We start from the raw sequence: 11,761 nt of genomic DNA, 5'->3' as shown, positions 1-11,761 counted from the left end.
TACCTCCTGAAATAGACAATAATTTTTCCATTGATCTAATTTTTCTGTGTCCATATAATTACTTTCAGAGATATATGTGATGCACAAATATGTATGGAAAATTGAAATTGTGATTGGATGACTTAGAGTTGAAAGACCCTGGTTATTGGTGACCCTTCAACTTCTGAAATTGACAAGACAACATAATGCCCCTCCCTGCTCCTTCCCACTTGGTACATTTCTTGACTGGTCCTTTGTCTTCCAGAATATATTTTGTGATTTCTGCTAGGGAGTCTGCAGCTCCACCATTTGTTATCCCGTTGCGACGTTTGGTGGCATCAGTAACAGGAACATAGTGAATTAAAGTAATAGTGGGAATACAATATTCATTAGTAATAAATGAATTCTGCTATGGCAAATTAGTTGGGCCAGTAATATTGTCGTTATGATGTATAATAGTAGAAGTTTTAATTTTTTTGTTAGTTTGACCCGCATCATTTACTCATCACTAAGGAAAAGTATATAGATATATATTTGGAAGTTCTAAAGTTCCTTTGATTCTAAAAATGTAGCCCACTTAGCCTTCTTACCCACCGGCTTGTATCCATCACAAGCATATTAATAAATCTACTACTTGTATATAAAAATAAAAAAGTAAGGTTATTGAATCAAGCCAAAACCTTGCCACAAAGAAAAACTCAGGTGCAAAAAGCCTCATGAGTGAATTATAACAAATGGTTAAGGAATAATTAATGCCAATTCTTCTCAAAATCTTACAAAAAATTGAACAGGAAGAAACAATACAGAACTGTAATTGTTAATATTACATGTCAATTTGACCTGATTTTTGGTCAAACGCCAGTCTAGATATTGCTCTGAAGGTATTTTTAAGACGTGATTATCATTTACGTAAGTATGCTTTGAGTAAAGCAGATCCCCCTCCATAAATTAGGTCTGTCTCAACCAATCGGGTTAAAAAAAAGCAAGAATTCTGCCTTTGGGCTGCTGCAACATCAGCTGGTGCCTCAGCCTCCAGCCTTCTTATTGCCCTGCAAAATCCCACAGTCACATAAACAAATGAACCAATTTCTTAAAATATCTCTCTTGGAGTTCCCATTGTGTTTCAGTGGGCTACAAACCCGACTAGTATCCATGAGAATGCAGGTTTAATCATTGGGTTAAGGATTCTGCGCTCATTGGGTTAAGGATTCTGCGTTGCCATGAGCTGTGGTGTCGGTCGGCAGCTGCAGATCTTATTGGACTCCTAACCTGGGAACTTCCATATGCCACAGATGCGGCCCTAAAATGCAACAACAACAAAAAATTTAAAAATTAAAAAAATAAAATATCTCTCTTTCTCTCTCTCTCCCTCTCTCTATCTTTCTCTATCTCTCTCTTCTATTGACTCTATTTCTTTGGAGAACCTTGATTGATACAACCCCATTTTCAGGATAACGTCAGAGAAACTAGCATATACTATGTGAACACGCAAGCAATTAGGAAGTGATAGTCTGACAAATTCAGCTCAATAGAATGTAGCCTTGAACTAGTGCTTTCATGTTTCTGAAGAAGTACCTTTTGTAAGCAATTCCTATTCTAATTAGCTCAGATTTATGAAACATTCACCACACACAGATGAATTTTCTAAAGGTAGGATCCTCCTGGCACAGCCTGATATTTAATGTTGTATTTAAAAAGTCAATTATAAGTGTATACTATCTTGACTTGCTCAAAGTAGGCCAGGATCTTAGCAAGAGAAAACAAATATTTGCCTTTATAATATTGTAGACTTTTGCAATGTTCGTGTAAAAAAATGATCTTTTATGAAAAAGTTGACTAAGGATGGTCAGAGTAGAAAACATGAAATGAAAATTCTAGGAGTATCTGGCAAATCATCTTATGGTATGTTTAATTTATCTGAATTGAGAAGACAGAATATGGTTTAGGAATTCTACTTTGGGGCTCTCAGATACAGACTTTTTATAGGTTGTCATAGAAATAGTTTCATGGCAGGGTCAGGGACTACTGGAATACATGAGGAGGTCAGGATAAAATAAAGGTGTTTGTTTGTTTGTTAGGGCCATACCTGGGACATATGGAGGTCCCCAGGCTAGGGGCTGAACCAGCCTACACCACAGCCATAGCAACACAGGATCTGAGTCACGACTGTGACCTACATCACAGCTCACAGCAATGCCGGATCCTTAACCCACTGAATTAGGTCAGGAATTGAACCTGAACCTAGTCAGACTCGTTTGCACTGTGTGGGAACTCCCAGGATAAAATATTAGTAGATCACTCAGAGAACCATGATCCTCTTTCCATGAAAATGTTCAAGAAATGAAGGGTGGCCAGGATATTCTAGAACACATCTATCATTTCAGAGCAGTGCAACTGGCTGACGATTACAGAGAAAAGAAAAGAAATGATCATTTTTCACCAACCCCCAAATGGACATGGTTCTAAAATATGAGATATAATTTCATAATGTGTTTGGGAGAGGGCTTAAAGGAACTTCCAGTTAGATGATAGACTCAGTTGGTGCTTTGACAAATAGAGGTCCAGGAAGAACCAGGCAAGGTTTTTCCTCTTTTCTTTTAGGAAAACCAGTCAACTTTATAGAGACAATGTAGGGTCTAGTGAAACTCTGCTCAAAGATAGTGACATGCAGACTCCCTAGTCTTGGATCTGGAGGAAATATAACTGATTGATGGGAAAACTGCCTCAATAACCAGATCCATTGCAAAGCTGAATTTGTAGTGGTGATAAATGGAGGTGATAATTGTGATAATAAGGGTGACAATGTGGTATTTAGAACAGGAGTGGAGTCTGGGTTTAGAAATATATCCTCCAAAATACATTTTATATGCAAGCAATTGTTTGTATTACATAACAGAGCTTTTTTTTTTTTTTTTTTTTTTTTTTTTTTTTTTTTTTTTGGCTTTTTGCCTTTTCTAGGGCCTCTCCCATGGCATATGGAGATTTCCATGATAGGGGTCTAATCAGAGCTGTAGCCACAGGCCTACGCCAGAGCTACAACAACACAGGATCCGAGCTGCATCTGCAAACTAGACCACAGCTCATGGCAAAGCAGGATCCTTAACCCACTGAGCAAGGCCAGGGATTGAACCCACAACCTCATGGTTTCCAGTCAGATTCATTAACCACTGAACCACAACAGGAACTCATAACAGAGCATATTTACAGGTGACAAAAAAAATTGGGAACACAGTGGACATTTAATACATTTTATTCACATTAAAGGGAAAGTAATATTAGAGGATTTTGATTAATATGATCTTTCTGAAGTCCTCTAATTACTTCTTAATGATCACTAAAATTATGGAAACATATATGCTTGTTTTAAACTCTATTGTCTATCATATTACTGTGTCTACAAATACACACATCTACACATATTAGCATCCAAAGATCAGAATTTATAGTATGTGAAATTAAATGATTAAAGCTATATAACTGGTTCAGATTTACATTGTCAATTTTTATAAAGTGGAAATAAAATTCTTTGGCTTTCAAGTGAGATCATACTACAAAACTACCAGAAAGTTTCTGTGATTTTGTTTTCAGAAAATTATTGCAAAGAAAAATAGAATTGTGCAGTCCTGAGTTGACATTAGATCAGTATATTCAGGCACAGCATTAAATTTGTTCGATTCTGAATTTAAGTCAATGGCTTCTGAAATTTTTCACTCGGCCAAATATTCAGTGACTTTCTGTATCTCTTTACTACATTAACTATACTATATTTGACCCTATGCGATTGTATTTAAGAGCAGTGTTTCAGCAATTGAAACTGGGTTACAACTAATTTATTAAATTTTTATCAATAAAATTGACTAATTATCAGTTAGAAAGACACATGTTATTTTAGAAAAGCCCACTAGGTAAAATATCCCTATATAAATGTTATAAATAAGTGAATTCAACTTTCCAGTTGACTTTGATATGCACTATATTATTATATACCATATCTTTTACTTCATGCTTTTTGCTATTTTTGCACATATTTGACTGATCTTCAAATTGATTTTATTTTATGACCACTAGAAATAATATAGTGCCAATTTTTACCTAGATACATATTATGCTAGTTTTTTCCCATAAAGTATCTAATTTTTGTTAAGGACATATAATGATATTCATGCCGCTAAAGTGAGACTGCATTTTGGAATTCCACTAGCTTAATAGGAAAAAAGATCTTAACGGTAAACCAAGAAATTTCAACCCCAAACAGCCAGATTTCCAAATTTCATATAGATGACATAGTTGATAGTCTATCTCCTTATTTTTTGTACTTTATAAGAGATAAAGTGGAAAATATTAAAAGATCTTAGCTGGAGCTTAAATTATTATTGCTATTATTATTAGGCACAAGAAAGAGGGAATGGTAGATTTTTTTTTTAATCTGATTTTCTGTCTCTGAGTTATTTGAGCAAGGAGAAAAAATAAGCTCTGTATTTTAGCTGTCAAGGCAATTGCTCAAATATAATTTTGTGGTTGGATAACTCAAGAGTGGATTAGTTACAAAACTTCTGATTTCTGGCATTTGCTGTTCAAAGCCCTGAATAGGAAGGAAGAATGCCATGTTTCACAGTGTGCATTTAAAAAAAAAAAAAAAGTGTGAAAACAACAGCAATCTGCATCTCATCACTTTATTGGGATTCTAAGCAATTCTGCAGTCTTCCTCTCTTTAAAGCTGCACAGACACAGGGCTCCAGATGTTTGCAGGGAAGGGCATTTGCTTTCACCAACATTTTCCTGACCACAGGGGATTCCCAGTTGGCTGAGGACAAAAGCAACAGAGGCTTTGTGTCATTCCAGGTGTCATGCAGCTAACCTCTAGAGATGCTGGGCTTTTTATGTAGTCTGCCTATTGCTTAACCACCTTTCCCATGAGCAGATTTCTTTAGTGCACTCAGGCAGTTTGCAGAGCATGGCAATAAAATGCTTAAGTTAACAATATTAAGAAAATGTAAACACTGATTTGATAGATGTTGTGAGTCTATTCAAAGTACAGAATCGGTTGCAATGGAACAGCTGGCTACATAATGATCTAAAAAGAGCAGAGAGGCTGTGTGCACGGTCTTTTACCTACTCCTTTCTCTGATAGAATTTGGAATGTTCCTAGAGCATTGGTTCAGACACTTTCTGGGATGAAAGAAAGGATCTATTATACAATTAATAGATATTTAGAACTTAAACACCAGTTCAGCATCAATAAAATCTGTAATTTTTTTAGCTGACTTTGATCCCATAGTCTTTTATCTAGTTACTAAATGGAACTAATTATTTATAAGTACAATCATTTTTATGTGATATTTCATCATCATGCTAAGTCTCTAACTCTACACTTGGCTCATGAAGGTTTTCAAATTTTATTTATTTTCAGAATACAGCTTTTTTATTTAACACTTTTATTTTTATTCTTATGGTTAACTGGCCTATTCTTTCTGAGAATCTATTTTCAGGCTTATAAATTTCCCTTTGGAAGGTCTCATCCTAGAGATTATTTTTTTTAATTTTTTTAGAAAAATGCATTCATTAATTTTTAAAAATCAAATGCTAAATCAGCGATGGGTAAATGGAATGCTTAATTTCCTGAATTGCGTGCATGCTGGCACTATCTTGTTTTCTGATTTAGGGCTGACTCTCTGGGGCCAAGATTCATACTTATAGATATTTGGCTTTCCTTCCTTCTCAAAACAGCTAACAGAAGGTAGAAAAGCTTATCAGTACTCAGTGCTCTGTTTTCTAAAACTCAAACAATATGCAGTCTATAAGCCTTTCCTGAATGTAAGTTCTTCTTTTCATCAGTCAGCAACAGACAACAAGAGGCAATCCAAGGCTCCATCAGACACTGATTAAAAGGTTACTTCCCTCCTCTAGGCTTTTTCTAAATCTTTATTCTTGTCTTTTGTTGGTTATCTACTATAATCTTCAGTGCTCTCTTTATGGGTAATTTTACTGGCTGGTCCTATGAATCCTACTGTGTCCTTTGAGAATTGAATGCTTTTGAGACCAATGAAATATTATGGGTCAGGATCTATTTTATTTGCCTTTGAGGAACTATGATCATCGAATAGAAGAAACCATCTTGATAGGCTCTCACTGCTATACTTCTTTGGAGAGTTAGAAAGTCTGAAAACAGAATGATGTCTCTGAATCCACAATTTATTCCTGACCAAATACACTTGGTGCATCTGGAATAGCTAAAACCATTCAGTTCTCTAAAATGTAAAATGTGCTTTGCCCATGGGCAGACCCTATTCATCATAGATGAAATAAGTAAGTCCATGATTTTTGTACTTCACAGTGCCAGAGTTCCTGCAGTCTTGGTCTAATGTAACACATTGTGATTAAGATTATTTGTCCAAGTATCCCTTATTAAGCTGAATTTTCTTATTAATTACTTTGTTTATAAATTATGGATATTTCTTTTTTCTCGTGAAAATATCACTAAACTACTAAGCGTTTAAAAGAGCTGACACTGTATTAGATTACAAATACTTGTAATGATGGAGATTGGGGATATTTTCATCACCATATATATAAAATTCTACCTAGGTTCTTATGATTCTTCTATATGGTAGAACTATAAGAACCTGTAATACAAGAGATTATCAACTTTTTACCATGGCCTGTTTTTGTAAAAGAGATGTCCTAAAGATTCAAGTATTTGCCTGGGTCACGTAGCTTATTAATGGCAAAGTTGATATCTTGACCTGAAATTTGATATTTTAACCTGAATCCTACCACACATTCTAGTATTATCTAAGTATCTGGATTCACAAAATAATAACAATGATATTGATAAGAATAATATAATGAAAATCATAGTAAAAAACAATACCACTACCACCATCAATAACACCAATAGTAGTATGCCTGTGTTCTGTAGGCATTTTTCAGTCCAATACATAATTGCGAGAAAAACACTTTTCATCATAACAGTGGCATTACAGCAAGATAGTCTGTGTTATGAACAAGACTAAACTTGAGAGATTTTAGCCAAGTCATGGCTTTTCCATGTATATATGTATACACAGTCATCTTTAAAAGTAGGAAGTTTTGTCAGATATTTGGTGCTATTTCTTTCCAGTTTTGAGCTCCTATGATTTAATGATTTGAAGATAATTATTGAAATGATCCTCTTTGAAATCTTTACAATTTTTATTTAAGTAATTTTTATCTTTAAGTCAGATAACAAATCTATAAGACAACTAAAAACATTAAGAAACAGGTAACAATTCATCATATAATATTCAAAGGCAAAGGATATCTTTAGGAATTCTAGGAATAACTCTGTAGATAATTTATGCTAAGTCTATGGAGGCTTGTAAGATATAATCTTGATTGACAATTTAGTTTGGAGACAAACTGCATCTTTATAAAAGCTATAGCATGGTGGCCACATACGTATAACCTTCCTGGCAGATCAACACCATAAATTTTGAAAAGACTTGAAATATCCAATTAGAGTCCTTATTTTCTGCATTACAGTTCACCCTTAATAGAAATAGTGTACATCTATCCGAACATCTAAACTTTCCCGCAGAGTAAAAACAAAATGTGACTCAATAATCTTTTAATCTTGTTATCTCATTGGGGAAAACCAAACCAATGTTTTTGTTTTCTTAGCATGATTGAAAAAAGATATTAAAAGTAAAAAACAAAACATATACTCTATCCTCTTTCTTACATAGATGGAGACAAGCAGATAATAGATTTAGAAATATAGGTATAGATCAACATAGCTACCAATATATAGAGAGAGATCTTTCTATCTAAACAGAGCATACTATAAGCTTTCATTTTTTTTTTTTAATTTGGTCATGCCGTGGCATATGGAGTTCCAGGGCCAGTAATCGGATCTGAGCCACAGTTGCAACCTTTGCCACAGCTGTAGCAATGCCAGGTTCCACTGTGCCAAGCCCAAGATCAAACCTGCATCCCAGCATTGCAGGGACACTGTTAATCCCACTGCGCCACTGTGGGAACTCCAGCTTTTTATTTTTTAATGTTTTTTCACTTATCTCTGTCTCTTTCTATGTATATATGTATACATGGAGAGACCATATATAGAACTGTATATATATAAAAAACACTATGTAATTACATAAATTTCATTCTTACTCTTGACATAGTTAGATAATAGGAAATAGATAAATTGATGATCTAAAGAGTCTGCTTAGAAACAATGTGCAGAATACAGAAACTATCCATGTCCTAAATACTTAACTAATTACTTTCAAGATATTTGACTATCCAATACAAGTTCAGGATATGTGTTGAACAATTATTAACAGTAGTTCATAGGTTTTTCCATGTGGAAACCGCATATGGTAACAGCTTAATATAAAAATCAGTGTGATAGAAAAAAATCCAAATGGATATGTTCCTGTTAACCCTGGGAAAAGAATCTGTCCCCTTGTTTCAAAACAATATTGCACAGATATCACAATACTATTATGTTTCAAAATTTTCAGTGTGAAAAACCAGAGCTTTTGAACCATATTATACAACTATGAAATAGGTGATAAACTCAAAACACGTTTGAAAAATAAAGATTAAATGGGTAAACAAAAATGCACCCTGATCCTACTGCAGACCTGATTGGATCTTTTAGAGATGGCTATTGCTTCTGACCTTGCTGATGAACTCCTGAAACCATCTCCTCCAGATGAAGGTAAGAATGCTGTTACTGACAGACGCAAAGGCAAGCAAGTGGTAGAAGATAAATTTAAATATTCTATGGAGGTGCTCAGTAGTGCTCTTTAACACCTGTTAGGAATAAAATCTCTGTCAAATAAATACATATATAAGAGACCTCATAAAACACAAACTGAATTCACAGTTATGAATCTCTAAAACACCCATTTGTTATCTTATTCTCTTTGAATTTATATTTTGTCTCCATGAAAGAAAAATACTTGTTTCAGATTCCTTCTAAATTCAGATCCACAGAAGTCAATGGTTAAATAATTCTGTAAAAGCTGATATTATAACTTAAAAGTTATGGTCTATAAAACCATCAATATACATTGTGGTGTAGGTCACAGACGCAGCTGGATCCCACATTGCTGTGGCTCTGGCCTGGGAACCTCCATATGCCGTGGGAGCAGCCCTAGAAAAGGCAAAAAGCCAAAAAAAAAAAAAAAAAACAGGCAGCAATATATAGATATATAGGTTTTTTTTTTTTTCTAGTAATCTTTATGCTCTCCTACATATCCTTTGGTACTTAGGGAAGTGACTTAGGGAAGCTCTGAAACTTTTAGATTTTTACTTCAGGTCCTATAGCTGATAAGATTTGAGATTCCAAAGGTCATCTTCTATCTACACTTCTTGGCTTCTTTTTTCATTCTGTTTTATTTTGGCTTCACTTTTAGTTAGGTAAATCATACTTTTAAGTCCAGTTTGAAAGGCTGAATAAAGTGAGATTCCTTTTGGAAAAGGGAGCAGATTTCCTCTATGTGGAACATATTCTTGCCCGTTTTCTGCAGGTTAAATAGTAAATATGATCTAGATATTCTCCTTAAATAGTGGGAGAATCCTTCACTCTGTCCTTTCCACTACAGTTGCTAAAATATATACTTAGAATTGTGGAAGCCAGCTGTCAAATGTGAGATCACCAGATGTTCACAAAGTAAGTGGTTACTATGGGCATAACAATTAAGTCCTGAGCCTGAATTTGTCAATTTGTGAAATATATGTAGTATTAAGAGGGAGAATCATCTTACTAGCATTCCTTTTATTGCTCCAAGGAGAGCATTAATGTCTTTGAAGACATATTCAGGGCTCATGAGTTAGATTATTTCTACTTATGGAAACATAGATTAAAATGTGTTTTTGTCAGGTTAGGCTGCTATAACTGAATACTGTATATTGAGTAGTTTAAGCAATACATTTATTTCTCACAGCACTGGAGGTTGGAAGTCCAAGATTAGGGTGGCAGCATAGCCAGATTCTGGTGAAAGCGCTCTTCCTAATTTACAGCCAGCACTCTTCTTGTTGTATCCTTAACATAGTTGAAAGAGAAAGAAAGTAAATGAGCTCTGTGATGTTTCTTCTTATAAGAACACTAATACCATCATGGTGGTGGTGCCACCCTCATGACCTAATTATCTCCCAAAGTCTCTACCTCCTAGTGCCATTCTGTTGGGACTATGGTTTTTACATAGGAATTGGGGTGGGGCTCACAAAAATGCAGTTCATAACAAACACTTTAATCAAAAAACATAATAATCTATATGATTAAATACTTTAATCTATAAACATAATAGCAATATCATGTTCTTTCTTCAGAGCAAGAAATAGCCCAGAAGGTTAAAGTATCTGAGATTAAATATCTGAGAAGATTCATCCTACATGGATAAAATACATCTGCCTCATAGGCTCATAGTTTTTAAAAAATTTAAGGGCAAGAGTCAGTTATCAGCTGGATCTCTAACTTCCACTAAAATAATATTTATCTATTAAAATAAGATGTTATATATGATGACTTTTGGAATGTATAATATGGAATAATGTGATCATATAGAAGTAGGAGGGGCATTAATGTTTATTGAGCCCCTTTGATATATTAGGCCAAGTAATCAGGACTTTAAATGTATTGTATTATATAATATTCATGATGGTATGATCTCATGTAATGATCTCTGGCTCGCATGTTCAGCCATGATGAAATAACAGCTGCAGGGAAAAAAAAAAAAAAAAGATTTGAAATAGTGGTTTGAGGAAATAAATCTTGTGGCTTTTCTGTGTTGAGGCAGATTCAGAGTTTGGCACTTATGTAGCTAAAATGTTCAGACTAGAGTACTGGAGAGAGGAATCTAAAGGGAGAGGACATTGGTATTGTAGAGTGTTTCCTTGAATTTTGGGCTGAATACCGATTTGCGTATGTGTGTGAGGAAGACACCAAGATCAGGGAAGTAGCACCAAAAAGTAATAGGAAGAAAAAGAATCAGAGCTCATACAAGGCCAAGAAAATTTTGTATTCCAACAGATGAATGAGGAAAAAATTCCAATGCATGGGACATAAAATAACATTCTCAGAAGAGTATTGCCACAATTTTTTTTTTTTTTTTTTTTTTTTTTTTTTTTTTTCAGATTTGAGGGAAAGTTGGCCCTAAAGTAAAGGTTGCTCAAAATCCCGGCCATGAAAATTTGAAAGGAAGTGTCAGGGGAATGAAATTGAATGCAAGAAACTTAACTAAATGATGGTAAAAAAAATCTTACACTAGTTAAAGGAATAAATATAATCTAGCAACCAATAGTGCAACACATTTGGGATTAAATTAAAAATTATCAGGTATGCCAAAAAAATGCATAACCAAGAAAAAAAATCTAAATGGAAAGATACTTCAAAATAACAGAGGTAATGAGATCAGCAACTCAGAATATTAAAACTCTCAAAAAATATTTTATATATTTAAGTAGGAAGAAAAATGCATAAATCATGTTAAGAGGTATAGATAATTTAAAAAATCCATACCAAAGATACAAATTTGAAATAGGAAATTAACAGAACATAAAAAACCACAAAGAAAATATTAATGAATTTGAAAGACTACCAATAGAATATATCCAAAATTTGAAGAACAAAGAAAAATATTGAAATAAATAAACAGTGCTTCAGTGAGCTCTAGAACATTATTAATCAGCATCATATATGTTTAATTAAAGTTCCATTGTAAGTAAAAAATTCAAGATACAGAAATAAAATAAGATATAAGGGGTAGAAAAAATAAATATTATCAAAAAG

Source organism: Sus scrofa, chromosome 6 (genome assembly GCF_000003025.6).
Source record: "Sus scrofa isolate TJ Tabasco breed Duroc chromosome 6, Sscrofa11.1, whole genome shotgun sequence".
Lineage (NCBI taxonomy): Eukaryota > Metazoa > Chordata > Mammalia > Artiodactyla > Suidae > Sus > Sus scrofa.
Note: the sequence above shows the minus strand (reverse complement) of the source record.